At 38.5% G+C, this 22031-nt stretch overlaps 1 non-coding gene across 1 annotated transcript; it reads right to left on the reverse strand.

Annotated features, from left to right (window-relative positions):
* Window positions 1-2443: 2443 nt before the first annotated feature.
* LOC120279743 lies at window positions 2444-2550 on the reverse strand. Its single transcript, XR_005542046.1, has one exon. It is a non-coding gene; the product is annotated as a small nucleolar RNA R71 (small nucleolar RNA).
* Between the last annotated feature and the right edge of the window lie 19481 nt (window positions 2551-22031).

Here is a 22031-nt window from a genome sequence, read left to right on the forward strand (position 1 = left end):
AGTGATTAATTTTGATTTTATTTTAATTTAAAATAGTGTACAAATGTATTTCTATGATGCATTTTTAATAGTTTTAGTATGATCAAATTATTTCTTTAGAGGGAGGAATAGAAAAATTTTGGTTCATATGCATAAATTGAATGCAGCTCCAAGACTACACAGGCACACCAAGAACTAATTGAGTTTTATATCTTTAATCTAATTGCTTTGATTAATAGAATATTGATAGGTGTTTAATACTGTTATTAAAGGTTGATAAGTGTCTAAATGTAGGTATTTTCTTAAGTGTATTTTATACACTTTGCATGTATTTTGTTGTGGATTGATGCCCGTTTTGCGCTTAATCATGTACTATTTGCTTTGTAGGGTACTGTAACGCTATGGAGAACACAAGAATACCATTTGGGTGAAAAGAAGAAGAAAACAGTTTCAAAGTATTGTAGCGGAGTTACTGTAGCAAAATTAATGTAGAAATCACTGTAGCACGCGGATTGTTTGAAGCAGCTTGTCCAGAACTTCATGCGGGCCCCTATACAGCCCATATGGAGGCCATATGCAGCCCGTATGCACTCCCGTATGAAGCAAAAATTAGGGTTTTTGAGTGCTATACGGTCCCCATACGGTCCGTTTGCTTTGGAGGTATAAATATATATTTCTAGGGTATAATTATGGGACTTTTGTAGAGGACTTCTTGGAGACTTCTTGGGAGACCTTGAGCGACCTTTGGAAGAAAAAGAAGGGCAAGGAAATGAGGAGATCATTGAAGGGCGAGGTCAAGGGCTCTCAAGGCTTGAAGACATCATCATTCAAGGGGAAGATCGACAACCATTTGAAGGAAGAGACCATCGGCTAGAGGAAGCATCATTCAGCATTCCTTTGGCGGGGGAAGTGTTATTCGGCCGATTTTCCACCTCCTCCTTCACCATTTCATCTAGGGAGTGTCATTTATGAGTTTGATTTATGTTTTTCTTAATTTTGTTGATTGTTGTGGTATGGTGGCACACTAGAACCCTAAGACCACCGGATGTTGGTGAACCTTGGGGCCTTGGGGGGCGGGGGAGGGGTTGTCATGTATTTTGGATGATTGCTTGCTAATTCAATGCTCGGGTTGATTTGAGATTTAATCTATTTGTTTCATGCTAAGAGCTACTCTAAGGAGAAATCCATAGTTCTTTTACGAGTTATACATGTAGATGTGACCTACTCCCATGTATTAGATCGTGAATTGATTAAAAGGGGATACTTGTATCAACACACCGAGAAATTGGCTATTGGTAGCCCTCCATGTTTTAGAGGTGAACTAAGGATGAGTTTATCTCTATTTTGGGATTTCCTTGTACTCAGTGCAATCGTAGGGATGTAGATTTGGAAGAAATTCCTATCAACATTTGTATGGGATTAGGGTTCAACCGCTGAGAAATTGGGGTTGTTCTAATCTAGAAATCCCTCAGTTCAAATTACCCTTGCATCTTTTGTTCTTCATCCATGTATCATGATGACCCCTCAAGGGTATCCACTTCCATAGGCCTTTGCATTTCATTGTTATTCTTGCTTGCTCAATGCTTGTTCTCTCTAACTTGTTGGTAATCTTGTATTTAGTTTTAATTGCATCTAGTAGAGTAAATCCCTTTTCTTAAGACGTTAGGCTAGATAATAGGTCGAGAAAGAGTAATAGGAGATCCTTAGCCCGTGGAATATGATCCTCGTGTCTTCGCACGAGGTATTACTTGGCGACCCCGTACACTTGCGGGGAATCAATCAAGTGTTTGGCATCGTTGCCAGGGACCTTTAAGGATTTCTAGGAAACTTTTAGGTTATTGCTCTAGCCATTTCATTATTTACTCATTTTATCATTTCTTTTCTTTTCTTTTCTTTTCTTTTGATCTTAACTTTCTACCATCTTTCTTGGTTTTGCAAGGTACTTTGCATGACATGTTCAAATCCATCGAATTTGATTACACCGGATAGTGAAATTGAAAGAACCTTGCATCGGAGATTAAGAGGAGTTGGTGAAGGGTCGGGAGCACAAAACATTGAAATTGAGGATAGAGAGTCTTCAATCATGGACGAAGAATGACACACTTTGTCTGAATATGAAAGACTTCAATTCATGGGTGAAGAGTTTAGTGTTCAAGCACCAACTGTGGCATCCAATAATTTTGAAATTAAAGAAAGTATAATCGGCATGGTCCAAAACTCGGTTCAATTTAATGGTCTTGCAAATGAGGATGCACATGACCATCTTTCCAAGTTCTTCCATATTTGCTCTACATTCAAGATAAATGGGGTGTCGGATGATGCTATCCAATTAAGGCTATTTCCATTCAGCTTGAGAGAAGGGGCATATCGTTGGCTTACATCTATATCTCCGGGGTCAATAAAAACATGGAAGGATATGGTTGAGAAATTCCTTGGGAGGTATTTTCCAACAAGCAAAGCGGCCAAATTGAGACAAGAAATTTCAGCATTCAAACAAGGGGAATCCGAGACATTGTTTGAAGCCTATGAAAGATTCAAGGATCTCCTTAAAAGGTGCCCCCATCATGGTTTTGCTTCATGGATGCAAGTACAGATCATCTACAACGGGCTGAACTATGCAACTCATCAACTCATTGACACCGCGGCGGATGGATCCCTAAGCAACAAGTACCCTAATGAGGCTGAGCAATTACTTGAGTCTATGGCAAGCAATGAATCACATTGGGCCTCAAGAGGAGCTTTACCAAAGAATGCTGGAATTTATGAAGTGAGTATCAATGATGCCTTGGCCGCAGAAGTTGATGTGTTAACCCAAAAGTTTGATCTTCTTATGGCCAGTAGTTGGAGGTCAGAATTAATGATGAGTTGTAGCTCTTGTGATGGTGGGCATGGTGTGGCCCAATGTCCTATTGCTAGCTCCTCTGTTGCTTCCATTGAGAATGTCAACTACATTGGAGGGCCAATGAAATCAAGGAAACCCGTATAGCTTAACTTACAATCCGGGATGGAAGAACCACCCAAATTTTACATGGAACCAAGGTCAACAACAAAGGGGTGCACCACCCTAAGGATCTCAATTTCAACAACCACCTATTAAGAAGAAATTTACTACTGAAGAGGTTTTTGCCATGTTCATGCTTAGTACTGACGCCAGATTCAATAACATAACCAGCAGCATGGATGCACAATTCAGCAAGGTGAATGCTCAGCTCACTCAGCATGCAGAACAGTTCAGTGAGATATGTTCTATTTTGAGAAATCTCCAAGCTTCTGTAAAATCACTTGAGCATCGAATGGGGAAACTCGCCAAGGCAAATTTTGAGCGACCCTTAGGTTGTCTTCCCAGTAACACAGAAGACAATCCAAGGGAGCACTTGAAGGCCATTGCCCTTCGAAGCGGAGGCAAATTGAGACAAGGGTTGAAGTTGACCCAAGTGTCAAGGAAAACAGCATAGCCTTTGAGGAAGACCCCAGGCCAGCTGAAAAAACATTGAAGAAAACAATCGGGGAAGAATTGATGAGTCCCAACAACAAGGACCATCAAAATCATCTGAGTACAAGCGGAAAATCCCTTATCCGGCCAGACTAAAGCAAGATAAGGAGGATGTTCAATTCAGAAAATTCATCAACATTTTCAAACAATTCCACATAAACATTCCGATAGTTAAAGCATTGACCCAAATGCCTAAATATGCCAAGTTTTAAAAAGAGCTCCTTATAAACAAGAGAAAGTTGGGAAAAGAAGGCATAGTTGCACTCATGGGAAATTTTCTCGGCCATCTAGAAAAGAAGCTCCCACAAAAGTTGAAGGATCCTGGAAGTTTCATAATCCCGTACATGCTTGAAGAAGGAGTTCAAAAAAATGCTTTAGCGGATTCAGGGGCTAGCATCAATGTCATGCCCTACCCCATGTATTTGAAACTTGTCTTTGATGAGTTAAGGCCCACGAGGATGACTTTACAATTGCCAGATCGATCAACAAGAAAACCTTGTGGGATTGTTGAAAATGTGATTGTCAGAGTGGACAAATTTGTCTTTCCAGTGGATTTTGTCATCATGGACATCGATGAAGATGTGGAGACACCATTGATTCATGGCTGACCATTCCTCAGCACTTTGAGTGCCCTAATTGATTTAAAAGGGGGGAAATTAACATTGAGAGTCAGAGAAGAAGTGGTGTACACTTTACCGGCTGCCATGAAACACTCCTTAGATCATGATGACACACTTTACTTCATCGATGAAACTGATAGGTTAATTTCTGATTGTGTATAGGAGGTACTCTTGATAAATCCTTTGGATGAGTATTTGGGAGACTTAGTGAATGAAGAACAAGAAGAACCCCTCTACCATCCTCAAATTCACAACTTGAAGCAACCAAAGGAGAAGGTGACCTGCACCAATGCCAAAGAAAAAGTTGAAAAAGAACCAATGTTGAAGAAAATGTGGAGATAAATTCATGGGATAAAAAAGAAAGGTACCAAGCCTCATCATCCATCACCTCAAGGAGGGAAGGTACATTTTTTACCCCTCTCTGCGCATGAATAGTTTGAAGTCTTTTCATTGTTGTCATTGAATTTGCCGGGAAAAATCAACACTCCAAAGGCAACTGGGGGTTCGCTTCAAACTCTTTGAACCCCCGTGAGATAAGTGATGTGGTATGTCAGGCTTGTGATGTTAAAAAAGCGCTTTTTGGGAGGCAACCCAAGCATTCTGGGGTGTTTTCTTGCATTTTTCGTATTCTAGGTCTTTGTTCATCACTATTTTTGTTTTTCTCATGCTTGTTTGTTGTTATTGAATAAGTTCATGCTCACATACTTTGCACATTGCTCTCATCGATTTTATTATAGCTTAATCATGCAACTTCTTGAGAAATACATGTTTTGGTGTCATTTCATGCGTTAGATCATGGTTTTATTCATTTCATTCATTTTTGGAGAAGTTTTAAAGCTTGCCATATCATTTTTTTATCATTTGGAGCAGAATTTCGGGGTTTAGAAACCATTTATGAGTCATACGGCCATCCCATGCTCGAATGGAGGCCATCTACGACCCTTGAGAAGCCAAACATAGGGCTCTGTCTTGCCCCATGCGGCTCCTTGGCCCAGAAAATCCCGAGAGGCTATCTTGGGCCATGCGGCCACCATATGGCCCGCATGGGGCTGCATGGCCCGTCCTTGGCTTATATCTCTCTCTCATCTCTTTTTCTTTCATTCTCTTCTTTTCTCTCTTTTTCTGCCGACTTTCTCTCTTATTTCTCAACCATTTCTTGGCCAAATCCTCTCATTTTTTTCTCCTAAATCTTCTCCTCATCCCTTGGAAACTTTGATCTAGTGGTTTTCCTCAAGTTTAACGCTAGTTTTCTCAAGATTTCGTCGGTATGCTCTTTGATGCACTAGTTTTTCTTTTTCATTCTCTTTGCATCCTTGGAGTTTTTGTGTGGAATTTTTCAACCATTTTGCTTGATTTGGATGATGTGAATGTCATGGATGAGTTTTTATTTGAATTTATGTACAAAACTTTTGACTACCATGATTTCGGGGAAACTCTTGCAACATGAATAGTGACAATACGGCCCCCATACAGCCTAGCCGTATGGCCACTAAACCTTGAATTTTCACCATTTTTCCCCATCTCTTGCATCATGTTTTGATTTGTTTTGAATCCCTCTAGGCTTAATCAAAGTTTTTCTTTGTTGTAGGGATACCTAATACCAAAAGGCTCGCCTCTAAACGCCCAAGAATCACCACACCATCACCTACACCCAAGGAACCCGTCTTCAAGCATGCACATCATCGAGAAAAATATGATAGTTTGAAAACAAAACCATTTGGAATAGTGCGCTATATTGATTGATGTCTTGTGGAAAGTCTTGGGATAGAAAACCAAGTCAAAGGATGGCTATCGCATAATTGTTGGGAAAATCTATTTGTAATCGATGAACCATCCTTTCGCCAACTAACTTTGGAGGTTTTGAGCACTTTTGAGGCACGACAAGATTCACAGTCCGCGGGTGATAAGAAATGTGGTACCATCCATTTTCAAGCTTTTGGAAAATCTCGTGAGATGAACCACATGGAATTTGCCAAGTATTTGGGGATCTATGACGATTATTTTATCAATTCAATGCCTGGTGACCACCTAAAGACTAATTTCCCAAGTGATGTGAGTAGAAACCGATATTGGGTAGCCTTGGCAGTCAGCGATAGTGAGAACACCCGGAAAGCCTCACGCATGACGGACCCAGCATACAAATACATTCATGCCCTGATTACTAGATCTATTTGGGGCCAGACAAATAGCACGGGGGTAGTCACTTAGTTAGATCTCTACACTATGTTTGGAATCATTAAGCAACACCCCACTCATCTTGGCCACCTTGTTGCGGATGCATTTCTTTATCAGGGACAGTGTGCGAGATTAGGAGCTATATTTGCTGGGCCCTATGTGACCAGATTGATTCGTGGCATGGGTTTATTTGAGCATACTCGAGGCATGACCATTGTAGGAAGAGTAGCACCCCTCGAGAAGGCCACCCTACGGACGATAGGTTTGGTGATAAGCAAGAGTACTAGTGGCAGACCCACATGACACCTGGCCATTGGAGAGTCCAGCCAGCAAGAGCCAGTGCATTCAAAGTTAGAGCCTAAGTACATACTTGCTCCCACTCCTGGTACCACATCACTGCCTGATTTTAACACGAGACTGAGGGGAATTGAGGGAGAGATTCAGGCTATGCATCAGGAGCAGCGCGAGATACGTGGCTAGGTTCACCAAATTATTGAGGGACAACGTCGACTCGTAGAGGATTTTCACCAATTTATCACTTCGTATCATTGTTCATCCTCACATGCCGTGACCACTTCTTCTGTAGCCATGCCATCACCACCTGCACTGGCCTGTGATGAGTAGCAGCCCTTATGAGCATGGACACGTGTTATTTTCTTTAGTTTACTTTGTTTTGCATGTGTTTGTTATTTTGAGGAGCTGCCATGGTTCTTGCCCTACCAACTTGTGGTGTAGAACTTTATTCCTCTTTCATCTATGTTGTTTTGTTGACTACTGCCTAGTTTCTCCCTTATGTTTGCATTTTTTTTATTTTTGTGGAATGATGATGTCCCCTTTTTACCTCGCAGGGCATTAAAGGAATTTGGTGAGCTTTCCTAGTTTGGAATGGAGGTCTGACCCAACATGTAATGCTCACCACACCTTTTGTCGAGTCACACCCCACCACGAGCACAAAAGTAACCGGGGAAGTTCATTTTCACCCTCCTCTATTATTTTCATTACCTATTTGCCATGTTTTTCATGATTAGTGTACATTGATAGCAATGTACAACACTAAGTGTGGGGATGGGTGTATTTCATGTATTAGGATCATTGGTTACATGCTAGTGTTACCTATGATGGCTTTGTTCATTTTTGTAAGATTCTTTTAGCTTAGATTAATGATTGACGTGAGTTACTTGTTTTTAGGCTTTATTGAAACCTGTTTCACCTCTACTATTGTCTTGTGCACTGAATTTTTTGTTGATACCTTGGGAATAGCCAACGTGACTACTTCAACTCTCTTGTATGCTTAACACGCTACTTTGAGTACTTGGCCTTAGAACACTAAGTTCTATCCTTCAGTTTATGGACTCTTAAGAACTTCTAAGTCTTGTTGAGCTAATCCTAGTATTGTGGCTTGTAGAGTAGTCTAAAAACATGATTTAGGGCAAAAACAAAGGAATTTGAAAATGAGTCTATGACAGTATTCCTCAGCTAGTAAAGCATGAATGCGTTTATGTGGATTTGTAATCGAATAGTTGGGTGGCTCTTGTGCCTAATCAGCATGTGCATCCTCCAGAAAGATTTTTGTGCAAATCTACGTTAGTCGGACTCGGGAAAATGGAAATAAAATAAACCCTTTTTGATCTTTTGACTGCCTACATAGTATTGTTGTGAAGCAAAGAGGATTTAGTTTCAAGATAAAGAATTAGAAGGCGCTTTCTTGGCCATTGTAGTAGCACTTAGTAGTTTAAGACTTAGTATTCTTTGTTTGTAGAGTGATTAGCATCTAGAGCTGTACTAATTGAAGTCCTTTGGCTAGACCAGATCAGAAAAAATTCACTTACACGACACAAACATATAAGGGGTGAGACATGATATTGTTATTATGCTTATTGACTGTAACTTAACATCTATTTATCATTGTCCATTGCTTTTGGATTCTTATACTTGCTTGAGGTAATGAATTTAGCCAATTATCAGATTCTTTGTTTTTCATGAGTTCTTTGCCTGGGGACAAGCAAGGCTTAAGTGTGGGGATATTTGATAAGTATCTAAATGAAGCTATTTTCTTATATGTATTTTATACACTTTGCATGTATTTTGTTGTGGATTGATACCTGTTTTGTGCTTAATCATGTACTATTTGCTTTATAGGGTACTGGAAAGCTATGGAGAACTCGAGGATACCATTTGGGCAAAAAGAAGAAGAAAACAGTCCCAAAGTACTATAGTGGAGTACTGTAGCAATCACTGTAGCACAGGGATTGTTTGAAGCAGCCTGTCCAGAACTTCATGCGGCCCCCATACAGCCCATATGGAGGCCTTATCCAGCCTGTATGCACTCCCGTATGAAGCAAAAAATTGGGGTTTTTGAGTGCTATGCGGGCCCCCATACGGTCCTCATATGGCCCGTATGCTTTGGAGGGTATAAATATAGATTTCTAGGGCAGAATTTGGGGACATTTGGAGAGGACTTCTTGGAGACTTCTTGGGAGACCTTGAGCTACCTTTGGAAGAAGAAGAAGGGTAAGGAAACAAGGGGATCGTTGAAGGGCGAGGTCAAGGGCTCTCAAGGCTTGAAAACATCATCATTCAAGGGATCGACAACCATTTGAAGGAAGAAGACCCGCGGCTTGAGGAAGCATCATTCAGCATTCCTTTGGTGGGGGAAGCGTCATTTGACCAATTTTCCATCTCCTCCTTCACCATTTCATCTAGGGAGTGTCATCTGTGAGTTTGATTTATGTTTTGCTTAATTTTGTTGATTGTTGTAGTATGGTGGCACACTAGACCCCCAAGGCCACCGGATGTTGGTAAACCTTGGGGGGGAGGTTGTCATATATTTTGGATGATTGCTTGTTAATTCAATGCTCGGGTTGATTTGAGATTTAATCCATTTGTTTCATGCTAAGAGCTACTCTGAGGAGAAATCCATAGTTCTTTTATGAGTTATACATGTAGATCTGACCTACTCTCATGTATTAGATCGTGAATAGATTAAAAGGGGATACTTGTATCAACACGGTGAGAAATTAATTGTCGATAGCCCTCCGTGTTTTAGAGGTGAACTAAGGATGAGTTTATCTCTATTTTGGGATTTCATTATACTCAATGCAATCATAGGAATGTAGATTTGGAAAAAATTCATATCAACATTCATATGGGATTAGGGTTCAACCACTAAGAAATTGGGGTTGTTCTAATCTAGAAATCCCTAGGTCCAAATTACCCTTGCATCTTTTGTTCTTCATCCATGTATCATGATGACCCCTCAAGGGGATCCACTTCCATAGGCCTTTGCATTTCATAATTATTCTTGCTTGCTCATTGCTTGTTCTTTCTAACTTGTTGGTAATCTTGTATTTAGTTTTAATTGCATCTAGTAGAGTAAATCCCTTTTCTTAAGATGTTAAGCTAGATAATAGGTCGAGACGGAGTAATAGGAGATCCTTAGCCCCATGGAATATGATCCTCATGTCTTCGCACGAGGTATTACTTGGCAAGGCCATACACTTGCGGGGAATCAATCAAAGGTCATTGTGCATCCTCTGTAAAGAAAGCCTATAGCGAAGGGAAGTAATAGAAATATCTTTCTTGCATGTAAAATGAAAACCATATATACATCTACATAAAGATCAAAAGGGCTCTAACAAAGTAGTCATATGATTGATTTAGATTAAATAAATTTAAGATAACTATATTTTTTATTTTAACCAATGAGATAAAAATAATTTACCAAGGATCTGATAGATAAAATTAGGTATGTATGTGATGGCTGAAAATACCTAAATGACCAAATTAGAAAAACATAAATTTAATCCCATGAAAAACAAACATGAGATTCAAGGCCAAAAGGGACATTAGAAATACCTAAATTACCAAATTCTTAATGATCAATCTAAAAAAAGACAAACAAAGAATAAAAATAGAAAATCTCACAAAATGACCAAATTTCTTTAGTTCAATCCCATAAAAAAAACAAACATGAGATTTATGGCCAAAAACCTATCCACTCTATTTTGTTTCAAAATGAATGATAGGAACTAAAAAAAAATTCTAAAAATAAGAAAGAAAAAAGTTAGATCCAATTAATTGACATTTTCTCTCTTGTCATTTCACTCCATGAGATGCCAAGGTTAATGCTGGATGAGAGACTAGGAAATAGAATGAACAGAGAGGTTTGTGGAGACAAGGGCGGTGTAGGATCTCTTCACTGTCAAGGGTTGTGGAGTCAAGAGCGATGCAGGTCAGTCCATCGGCAAATATGGTCAATGACAGATCTTATAGCAACTTAGATCTATTCATCGAATGTATGCCTGATGATGGAGTTTGGGACTGTGTGAGAACTATTGGTTATGTGAATATTATGTGTGGTGAGTATAATGTTGATGTTTAAATGTATTTCGACTTATAAGTATTTTGGTTGTAAGTTAAAATGCTATAAAAGTACAACATGTTGTAATGTGTTTTAAATGTACAATAAACTTTTACATCGAACTAAATACATGATTTTATCCACTTAAATGTAAAACAACTTACTTTATAGCTAGTTATAGTGATGAGTGTCTAAATGTGCATATTTTTAGTGTAATATTTTATATGCTTCACATGTATTATTTATGGATCGATGCTCTTGTAGGCTTAATTTATTGTATTTTCATTTATAGGGCATGAAAAGAGGCTATAAGGGCTCAAGAACATGTTGCGATGTATTTTCAAGGAAAAACAGGCATTTTCAAAGAATGATACTATAGTCACATTGTAAATACAATATTGTAGCAATGAATTTTGATGTAGACGCAATATTGTTGCAGTGTATTTTCAAGGAAAAACAACTTACTTTTTGAGGACATGGCCAAAATGAATCTCATTGGGCATCAAGAACCAAGCCACCTAAAGTTGTTGGGGTCCATGAAGTAGATGTAGACATCGCCCTCTCCATGGAAGTTGATGCCCTTACACAAAAGCTTGATCTCCTTATCGGCAGTTGTTCTAGTTCCAATGCAGTTTTGTTTTGTGAGACTTGTGGAGGATGACATGGTGCTTCACAATGTCCAATTTCTAGTGCTTCTGCCACTCCCACAGAGTATGTTGATTATGTTAATGGTGGACAGGGAAGGCTCAGACATCCATATAGCAAGACCTACAATCTTGAATGAAAGAACCCCCAAACATTTCTTGCGGTCAAGGACAACAACATCAAAGGCCAATATAACCCCCAGAATTTCCATTTCAACAACCACTGCCTCAAGAGACAAGGCTTTTGATAAGTGCTATATTGTACATATTATATCAATCTTATTTAGCACTTAAGTGGTTCTCAAGAGTATGTTTTTATGGATAACTGGTACTTAGTTATTCTATTATTTTTCACGGAACAAAAGAAGCACAACAAGAGTCAAAGGTAGGAAATCGGGAATAAAACAATACCAAAAGCAAAAAACAGAGAAATACACTGGCAGGGTACATGCCTGTGTACTAGCCCATGTATACTTCAGCAAAGGAGCAGGCAAAGATCACACAGACATTGTGTGATCATTCGCGTACTCCCCAAACACCTTCCTACTGAGAAGAACATTGCCATGTAGATGAAGAACACGCCCGTGTACATTTAAAGAGTTGTAGAGCATTTTCCAAACAAGAACATGGGCAAAAGTAGAATACATGGCCATGCAACTTGTGGACCCCACCATTAGTGTGGACCTACCCCCTTTTTCCTTAAAGCCTAATTAAGTTGCTAACCATGTTTGCTTTTCCCTTAATCCCTTCTTCTTCTTCTTGTTTCCTTGCTGAGAGAGCTTTGTAGAGAGAGGAATTTCCAGAGGGATTTCTAGACACCCATCTCATTATTGTCTCCTTCTTGGCCGAACGTATACACCCTATGATCATCTTCCTCCTCCATTCCTCCATCTCTCTTCTTTCTCTCCATTCTCCCACACCATCTTGCCCTCTTTGGAAGTTGAAGAAGAGTGTCATCCATCGCCAGAGTTCGGGTCTCCACCGGTATTCTTGGCATCCGGAGGCAAGGAGGAGAAGAACAAGTAGCCATCGGCATTTTCCCAAAGGCTAGGTAGGCTCTCTCACTCTCTTGGCGATGGTAGAGTTGTATGCTAGAGTCTTGGGAAAAGCTTGTTGTATGTGTAATCCTAAGCTTGGTGGTAGTTATTTTCAAATAATATGCACATTTTGAAGCTCCTAGTTGCTTGTGTCTTAGTGGGTTTTATACTCTCATGTGTCTATGGTTGCCTTTGATGATGATGTTTGCTTGTAGAGCTTCACCCTTTTTCTTTCTGTTTGGCTTATCCTTGCATGGAGCTATATATATATATATATATTTCCATACATGAGACCATGGCTATTGATTGTGCAGGAAGCTTTATATATGTATGCTTACATACTCATGCAAGAGACCAAATAGTTAATCATACTGGAAACCACTTCTACTTATAGGTTGTAGAGCACTCTTGTGCCCCTTGAATACCTCTAGTTCATGGCATCCAAGGATGTATATTTATATATATATACACACACATGAAACCACCTCCATATGTGTATACATATATGTTTGAAACCACTCATACATGTGCAAGAAACCATGTTCTCATTTGCATGAAACCATATGTTTACACCCTTGCATGTTAGCTTGCATGATCCATGCATTAGTGTATGAGTTTTACATGCATACACCTGCCCTTATATACATATATATATATATATATATATATATATATATAATGTTTATTTTCTGTGTGCATTACAATAGTGCTTAAATGGCATGCATCCTGGTTGTGATAAATTGAAATAGTTATGTATTGGCATAGTAAACCACTATGTTGGTAGAGCATGAGTTGTGTTCATTTAATTATAGCAATTGATGTTTTGTTTTTTTTGCCTCCTTTGAATCCTTGAGTTCTAATTTGTGTTTAGAAAAACCATGCTTTAGTAGTAGAGTGTTGGTATTTTAGATTAGCTTATCTTTAACCTTTGTGCTTGAACTCTTCCAAGTATTCATGTCTATTTGGTTGGTTTTCCCTTGGATTATATGACCACCTTGAGCATCGTCTTGGATTTCTTTAGAATTTAGGAGATCACCAAGTAAGTAATCCCTTGAACTCTTGTATTTAAAATTTTGTTGTTTTGGTTTATTTTAATGTAAAATTTCTAAAAATTTATTTGCAATTATTCTTTGAAAATTATTGTGGGAATGTCATCTTATTTATGACTTATGTTTTTAGATGAAGAGTAGTTTCTAGACTTAGTTGGAACCATGGTGTTATTACTTTGCCAAAACTTACATAGGTTATTTCCCTTTATTACTTTCAATTATTTGACAAGGTATTTATCCTTTTTGTAATCCTATTTATTTCCATTAACAAAAACTTAAGATTTAATAAGTTCTTGAATCTTTGGTCCACCTGTCATCATCTTGGATTATCTTTTTATTATTTGGTTATATTTTTATTCCTTAAATATCCACTTGCCTTTAGGTCCTTGCCTATCTCCTTTCTAAAATTGTTACCATCCTTGTTCTGACATTTTTTCCTTTGAATTTATTTATCTAGCAATTTTAGAAATAGGTGGGTCATTTTTCTTCAATTGATGAGACACGTTAGACCTTGTATATTTTTCAGATTTTGGTATTTTACTGTATTAATAATTATGCATTCCACACTTGAGATTGGTTGAATAATTATTTATTGGTTTCACTATTAATTATACTAAATTTCATTGGTAAATCATTTATTATCTTGAATTTTGGGAAAATATTTGTGAAATGTTGTTATTATTTCTTCAAAGTGGGAACCAGGCTAAGGCTTGGAAAAATGAGTATATTCTTTTATATTTATTTATTTATCTATTTATTTATTTATTTACTTGATTTTTTTAGATGAAATTTTGGAAAATACTTGTGAATATTCTGTATTCTTGGCTTGGATATGTGTCTGAATATTTTGGTCTCCAAATGAGCATTGTACAATCGTGTCAGTGGAAGGTTAAACCCTGACCTTGTCCACAAGTAATTTTGGAAAAATGAGACTGCAGTTTTGCACCGTGTCCGTTTGGTGAAATAATCTATGACCACCTGATATTCAGTCTCGGGTCACCGAGGGTAAATAAATGACTTATGTTATTCTGGCTCGGGTCACCGAGGATAAACAAATGATCTCTGGCATTTACAGTGAATTTGGAGACATACTATGGATTATGTTATTTATTGCTTTACCCTTTGGCTTTGTTTACACTATTTTGTGTTATTGATTTTTGTGCAAGATTCAAACTCGAACTTTTGCTTTCAGTTTGTTTTTGGATTACTTACTGGGCTAGTGAGCTCATGGATTTATTTTAAATCCTTTTTCAAATCAGGAGCAGTAGACCCAGGGATCTTAGAAGGCTTCTAGTAGATGTCTTCTTTTGGAGTTGTATTTCTTTTTATGTTAGTGTATCAGTTGTATGGTTGTTTAGGAACCTCCTTGTAGGTCATTCTGTATTTTATTTACTTTGTATTCGAGCTTGGATGTAAACCTTAAGTTGTACTGGTATTTGGTATTTCTGTCAGTTTATTTTCTACTCCCAGTCTATGTTTAGGTTTTGAGGCCTTGCAGGTTCACTGGGCCCCGCAGTGTAGGTTTGCGGCCGTTTATCAGCGTACCAAGTTTAGGGCGTGACACAACTCAAGAGCTAGAGTGACAAGATCCCCTTGCGTATATCCCGCAAGTGCACGGGTTTGTCGAAATAATAATCTCGGATGAGCGGGTATCGAATCCACAAGGAATAGGGAATAAAAATACTTAATTCGATTCTTAGCTATGTGAAAGATCAATGATGATAAGTGTGACAATGATTCAATTCTCAACAATAAAAACAACAAGTAAGAGAGCAAAAGTAAAGAAGGGGGTAAGGTAATTGATAAAGATGGGGTACCCGGATAATGCTCCGCCTAGGATAATTGTTTCAAGTGCAAGAACCATCTATTATGCTTCCTAATCAATTCAATAGTGAGTCATGGAAATCCTTAATTACATAGTCCCAAATCTAAGGTCAACTATGCCTAACTCTATACATGTCCCGGAGGAGAGATTGGATAACCTCTCAACCTCGCACTCGCATAGAGTTGCAATGAGCTCTAGGGATTCCAAGTGATAAATCTCTTCTTAATTATAGACCTAACTCTTTGGTCCAGGTGGAAGGTCCCTAACCACGATTAAGCCCTAGATACTAAGATCACCTCAACGCTTCATTCCGTTGCACGCGCGACTAAGCCCCAGCGGAAGTTCATCCCTTATACCATTCACTCTATTATGGCCGCAAAGAACTCGAGGAATGGAGGTAGAATCTATCACGTCGGAGGGGAAAGGGAACGCTCCTGTACCTCTCGACTCACCCTCTCAACCCTCTCCAACCTAGCTTTGTCTAACGCTCGTGGTGTGTCACTCACTCACAAGGTTACCAATGAGAACTCTCAACCCTAGTGTCACTCTAGGGGAAATGTTCATACAATCAAGCATTCAAGGTTGGAACTCACAATAAACATCAACTAATTGAAAGCATAATAAAGAGATTCAATGAAACGAATACATCCTAGGGTTTACAAATACCCAAGTACCCACTAGGGGTTTAGCTCTCCATGGAGCTAAGTACAATCAAAGAAATAGAATGTAAAAGCAATGAATCCATAAAGAAACCCCCTCGATAGTCATGTCGATGGTCTTGTGGAAAGTCCTCTACTCGTCGTCCAAGGATTCCCTCGTCCGGTATAGGATACGCCTCGATGGAAGCTTTCCTACCAACCTTCTTCCTCAGGAATGATGATGTCGGAGCTGTAGAACCTCTCCAACACCTTGGCCAATACCCATCAAAACCCTAGCCGAAGCCCTCTCTCAAGTTGGGGAAAAGATGGAGAAAAGAATGCTGAAATTGGGGCTGAATCGGCTTTAAATAGGGCTGGAATCGGGCGACTACACGGGCCTATGGATTTTTCACACGCCCATGTGGAATTTCCACACGGGAGTGGGTAATTTCCACACGCCCGTGTGGATTCTCTGAAACTGTCATTTTCGGGCGGCTGTGAATAGTAACTGTTACAGTGATTGCTACAGTGATTGCTACCGTATCCTGCTACAGTACTCTGCCAAAAATACTCCCGAATCCACTTTTCATCGAGGTAACATAAACGGGTACACGTTTATGCCGTGGATCACTTTGCTTCTTCAATGACGGATAAGTTGATGGAGATCTTGTTCTATGTACATAAGTCGGAATGCTTGAGTGTGACTGCCCTTGTGCCCCTCCAAATGGTTGTGCAAACTCAAATACGGGGAGGTTGGCACACACTCTAGCATCTCGCACCCGACTTATATCTTCGCGTTTGAACCTTAGCAAGATTTCTTTTAAAATCGGTGCATTGTGATCCACATTGGCTTCTTTCCTTCTGGTTTCACAACCCTACCTGCATAAAAGTAACATAAAAACACACATATTAATGTAAAAACCCGAGAAAAGTAATGCTCAACATAAGGAAAGAATGCTTCGCATTCATATCACACAAGCACTTATCATAGAGCATAAAATTTTCCTAAGAGTTACCAAGCTAGATGAAGTGATACACGGCCATGTATAGTCACCCATGTACCCCGCGAATGAGAGTTTTTCAACTAATTCTGAGAGTACTGGTACTTGCTCGTGTACTTGCTTGTGTACTTGCCCGTGTACCGGTCGGATTCCTTGAATTATAAATATAAGTTTTCAAGGGTTTTAAGGCATCTAATTTTTTACCTAATTTCAGGGGGAAGAAGCTGAGGACTATTGGCTAAGGTTTGAACGAGCTTCTAGAGTATAAAATAGCATATCAAAGGAGTTACCGGAGTGACAATCCATGCCAACTCACATCTACTCCAACATTGAAGACATTGAGAGGGGGTTTTCTTTCCATGGCTAGGGTTTTAGAGATTGATTTACATTTTGTAGAGATGAACATAGGCGCCATGGAAGGCTAACTTCCTTGGGTGTCTGGATTGATGTAGCTTGGGAATACTTTTACTTTGATATTGCTTTTTAATATAGGTTACCTTTGGCTTTTCAGATTCATCTTTGTTTATCATTGTTGGTTTTGCGTATCGAGAGAGGCTCTACCATTTTGATTTCATATAGGTATCAAGAGATCCATGTGAGGAGATCACACATAGATGAATCAATAAAAGCATTTCAATAAAAGCACATTAGTAGAATCTAAAAAAACATCAATAGAAAGATTATTAACATCCAGTGTTTTAATACCAAACAACCCTAGGGTTCATCATGCCCAAATCAAAACCGAGGTACAAAAATAATAAAAATAAATATTAAAAACTCCCTTAAATTCAAAATCTCAGTGCATGGATGAAGAAACTCTTAATAAGCCCAATGATGCCTTTGAGATCTCTCCCAAAGGAGCTCCTTTGAGTTCTTGACGACCTTCAAAGATTGTTAGTGAGCTTCAAGTGGTGTGTCTTCCAATTCCTTTCCCCTTCATGAAGTGGCAGCTCCAAGGATGCCCCCAATCAAAAGCTTTAATTCTTAACCCTAAACAATGTCTTCAATAGGTCTTTGGCATACAAGTAAGCATATGGATGCGTGGACGGTTGTATGGGTTCATTTGGGTTGAAAATAAAGTTACTGGAAATCTCTATGCTCAACCATATGAGCATATGATTGCCTATATGAAATTCTAGAAATTCTATATGCCCATATGGTAGCCCATATAGTAGTTTGCATGCCCATGAAAATGCCTCTTCTTGACTCCTTTGAAAGGCAAAAACATGCCACCAATGCATAAGTGTATATGGTTGCTCGTATGGGTCTACTTTAGCTCTAAAATTCTTCATTTTGGCTCGAGAACACCTCCCAATGCTCTCTAATTCTAGGATAACCTTTTCCATTCCCTATAAGCCAGACTATAATAAATTAAGTGTAAGAGGATTGCTTTTTCATTGAATATGCATGCAAAATATAGATAATATAAAATTATGCATATTTAAACACTTATTAGAGTACAAGCAATATTGTAAGATGTGAACTTTATAAAAAAATATGAAGATCAAGGGCAACAAGTCAAATGAGATATATTTAAGCGCACTTTTTGGCATGAGAGTGTTTAGGAATGGGAGTATTGCAGTCCCTTTGTTATAAAGTTGGAGAGGCTCAAGTCATGCAAAAATGGGAAAAAAACTTAGAGAAAAATATGATTGGTGATGTTAAGTTGATGTATTTTCCACTTTATGTAAATTAATAAAATTAAGTTTGTTTTATTGATTTATCTCTCATAGTTAATGTGGGACTAAACTTTCCCTATAACCCCAGCATCACTCTAGTACATAGTTAATGTGGTACTAAACTTTCCTTTAGGCTTGTGAGAGGCTCCCTTGGAACAATTTCTGACATTCAAGTTAGGGGATCATGATGGAGTCATACCCAAATTAGCCTACTACTGTTCAAAGTCCCTATATGCTAAAGCTCCCAAAAGGCTCTGATACCACGTGTCATAGATTTAGGTCCACACACCAAAGACTAAGATGATAAGGGAAGTCTTTCTACCCCTTATAAACCAAATTTCACCATAGCACGGAATTGATGTGGGACTAAACTCGTTTATGGGCCCGTGACATAGTGTATGTGATAATTAACATTAGGGGTTGCATCTAATGAAAGTTATGAACCCATAATCATTTGAAAAACTAATGATTACAATATGATTTGCAATCCATTTATTTTTAACTACCCTTAAGAGGTAGGGCAAAAAATAAAAGATCCCACAATAATATAAACTTGTGTAAAGACTTGCGCATATGCTGCATGTTTAATATATTAAAAAGAAGGATTGCAAAGATAGCAAAAATTTTGTCAAAAAGACATCAATAATGTCATTTTCTTAAAACCATTTTTAGTACTGGAAGTATTTTATCAAAATTTGAAAGGTTAGGAAATATATTATTGGAATGATGCTATATTTCCAATTGAATGTTAAAAAGGATTTCATCTAGACGTCTTTCACAATAGGGATTAGGGAGTGGTTAACCAGCTATGCTCTTGCAAACTTTGCCCTCATTCATAGCTATGAAAGTAATTTTGGTATTTTCTAGAGGTCAAGAAGTAAATTAAATTACATATGATATATATATATATAAAGAAATCCTTCATGAAACCATCATAAACTGGTTAAAAAATGGAAACATGAACGATGACAATAGATACTAATAATAATTTTCTCAAGAAGAAATGTTTGAATTTTGGAAATCTAATAAATAATGCATGAAAAAATATATGTGAGGGTATATATGTCCTAGGCAGTTTGACTTAGTTTCAACATGAGGTTATGCTGATGCTTGTTCTAAAGCAAGAATTGTGTCCACTTTGTACCAATGGTTCAGAGAGAGAAACGATATTTATCTAAGGCATACATTGTCCTTCTAAGCTAGAAATTATATTTTTAACTCAATAGTTTAGTCTAAAGTCTCTCAAGCTTTTAATTTCAAAAATTAAATTCTATGCCTTCATGTTTGTTATAATATAGATCCACCATCTAATTCTTGTAAAAATATAATTACCTGATAAGGTGAAAATTTATTTATTTATTTATAACAAAATCTAGATCATATATTTACATGAAGACTACAAAAACACTGGGAGTAAGCCTGGTAGTAGTGGAATAAAAAAATCAGCATCATTCACACCTAAGAACACATCTCTAACGCAATCTCTAATGAATTGCTAAACTTCATGCTTGAAACCATGAACACAATGACTACTGACAACGCCCCTTGCATATGTCCGCAAGTGCATGGGTTTGTTGAAGTAATAAATCCCAGATGAGTGGGTATCGCATCCACAGGGAGCAGGGAACAAAAATACTTGAATTGTTTCTTAACTAAATGAAAAGTGAATAATAGTTGTGTAACAAGATGTAATGTAAACAAAAATAAAAGAGACAAGAGAGAAGGCACAAGTAAAGGGGAGGTAAGGCAATCGATATAAATGGGGTACCCGGATATTGTTCCGCCTAGGACAATCATTTCAAGTACAAAAACCCTCTAATATGCTTTCTAATTAATGCATTAATGAGTAATGGAGATCCTTCAGTACATGATCCCAAATCTAAGGTCAACCATGCCTAACTCTATACATGTCCCGGAGGAAAAATTGAATAATCTCTCAACCTCGCATTGGTATAGAATCGCAATGAGTTCTAAGGATTCCAAGTGATAAATCCTCTTCCTAGATGTAGACCTAACCCTTTGGTCCTGGTGAAAGGTCCCTAGTCACAATTAAGCCCTAGGTGCTAAAATCACTTCAACACTTCACTCCGTTGCCTCTTCAACTAAGCCCCAGTGGAAGGTCATCCCTTAGCCCATTCACTCTATTATGACCGCAAAGAACTCGAGGAAATGGAGGTAGGATGAATCACACCGGAGGGTAAAGGGGACGCTCCGCTACCTCTCGACTCACCCTCTCAACCCTCTCCAATCTAGCTTTGTCTAACTCTCGTGGTGTGTCACTCACTCACAAGGGTTACCAAGGTGAACTCTCAACCCTAGTGTCACTCTAAGGGAGCATTCAATCAATCAAGCATTCAAGATTGGAACTCAAATAAAATATCAATTAATGAAAGCATAACAATAAGGTTTAATGAAACAAATACATCCTAGGGTTCACAAATACAAGTACCCATTAAGGGTTTAGCTCTCCACGAAGCTAGTTACAATCAATGAAATCGAATGTAAAAATAAATAATCCATAGAAAACTCCCTCAGTAGTCATGATGATGGTATTGTGGAGAAGCCTCTACTCGTCCAAGGATCCCTTTGTCTGGCCTATGATACACTTCGCCGGATCGGTGCCGATGAAAGCTCTCACACTAACCTTCTTCCAAACAGAGCGCGATGTCGGAGCCGTAGAACCTCTCCTAATCCCTAGCCAATATCTCTCCAAAACCTAGCCGCCGCCCTCTCTCAAGTTGGGGAAAATATAGAGAAAAGAATGTTGAAATAGGGGCTGAAATCAGCCTTACATAGGGCTGGAATCGGGCATCCACACGCCCGTGTGGAATTTTCCACACAGGCGTGGATAATTTCCACACGCCCGTGTGGATTCTCTGGAAGTCACTTTTCTCGACCGGCAGTGAACAGTACCTACTACAATGAATTGCTACAATGTTTGCTATAGTACCTGCCTGAAATACTCCTGAATCCATGTTCTCATCGAGGTAATGTAAATGGGCACACGTTTACGTCGTAGATCACTTTGCTCTTTCAATAAACGGCTACATTGGTGAAGATCTTTCTATACATGCACAAGCCAGAATACTTGAATGTGACTGCCTTTGTGCCCCTCCAAATCATTATGCTAACTTGAATATGAGGAGGTTGGCACACATTCTCGCATCTTGAACCCGACTTATGTCTTCACGTTTGCTCCTTCTCAAGATTTCCTCCAAATGGTGCATTCACGATCTATATTGGCTTCTTTCTCTAACATTCGGCTTCACAACCCTATATGTATAAAAGTAACATAAATATACATATATTAGCGCTAAAACCTGATTAAAGTAATGCTCATCATAAGGAAAGAACACTTCGCATTCTTATCACATAAGCACTAATCAAACTCCCCCACACTTAAGCTTTTGCTTGTCCTCAAGCAAAAAATTAAAACATTAAGGCATAAATTAAGGAAATATTGGAAGTGCTTGGCCTTAGATTCACCAAAGTATACAAAGAGAGCATTCTACAAGTAAAGGAAGTTTCAAC

The sequence above is a fragment of the Dioscorea cayenensis genome, chromosome 16, assembly GCF_009730915.1.
Source record: "Dioscorea cayenensis subsp. rotundata cultivar TDr96_F1 chromosome 16, TDr96_F1_v2_PseudoChromosome.rev07_lg8_w22 25.fasta, whole genome shotgun sequence".
NCBI classification, from domain to species: domain Eukaryota; kingdom Viridiplantae; phylum Streptophyta; class Magnoliopsida; order Dioscoreales; family Dioscoreaceae; genus Dioscorea; species Dioscorea cayenensis.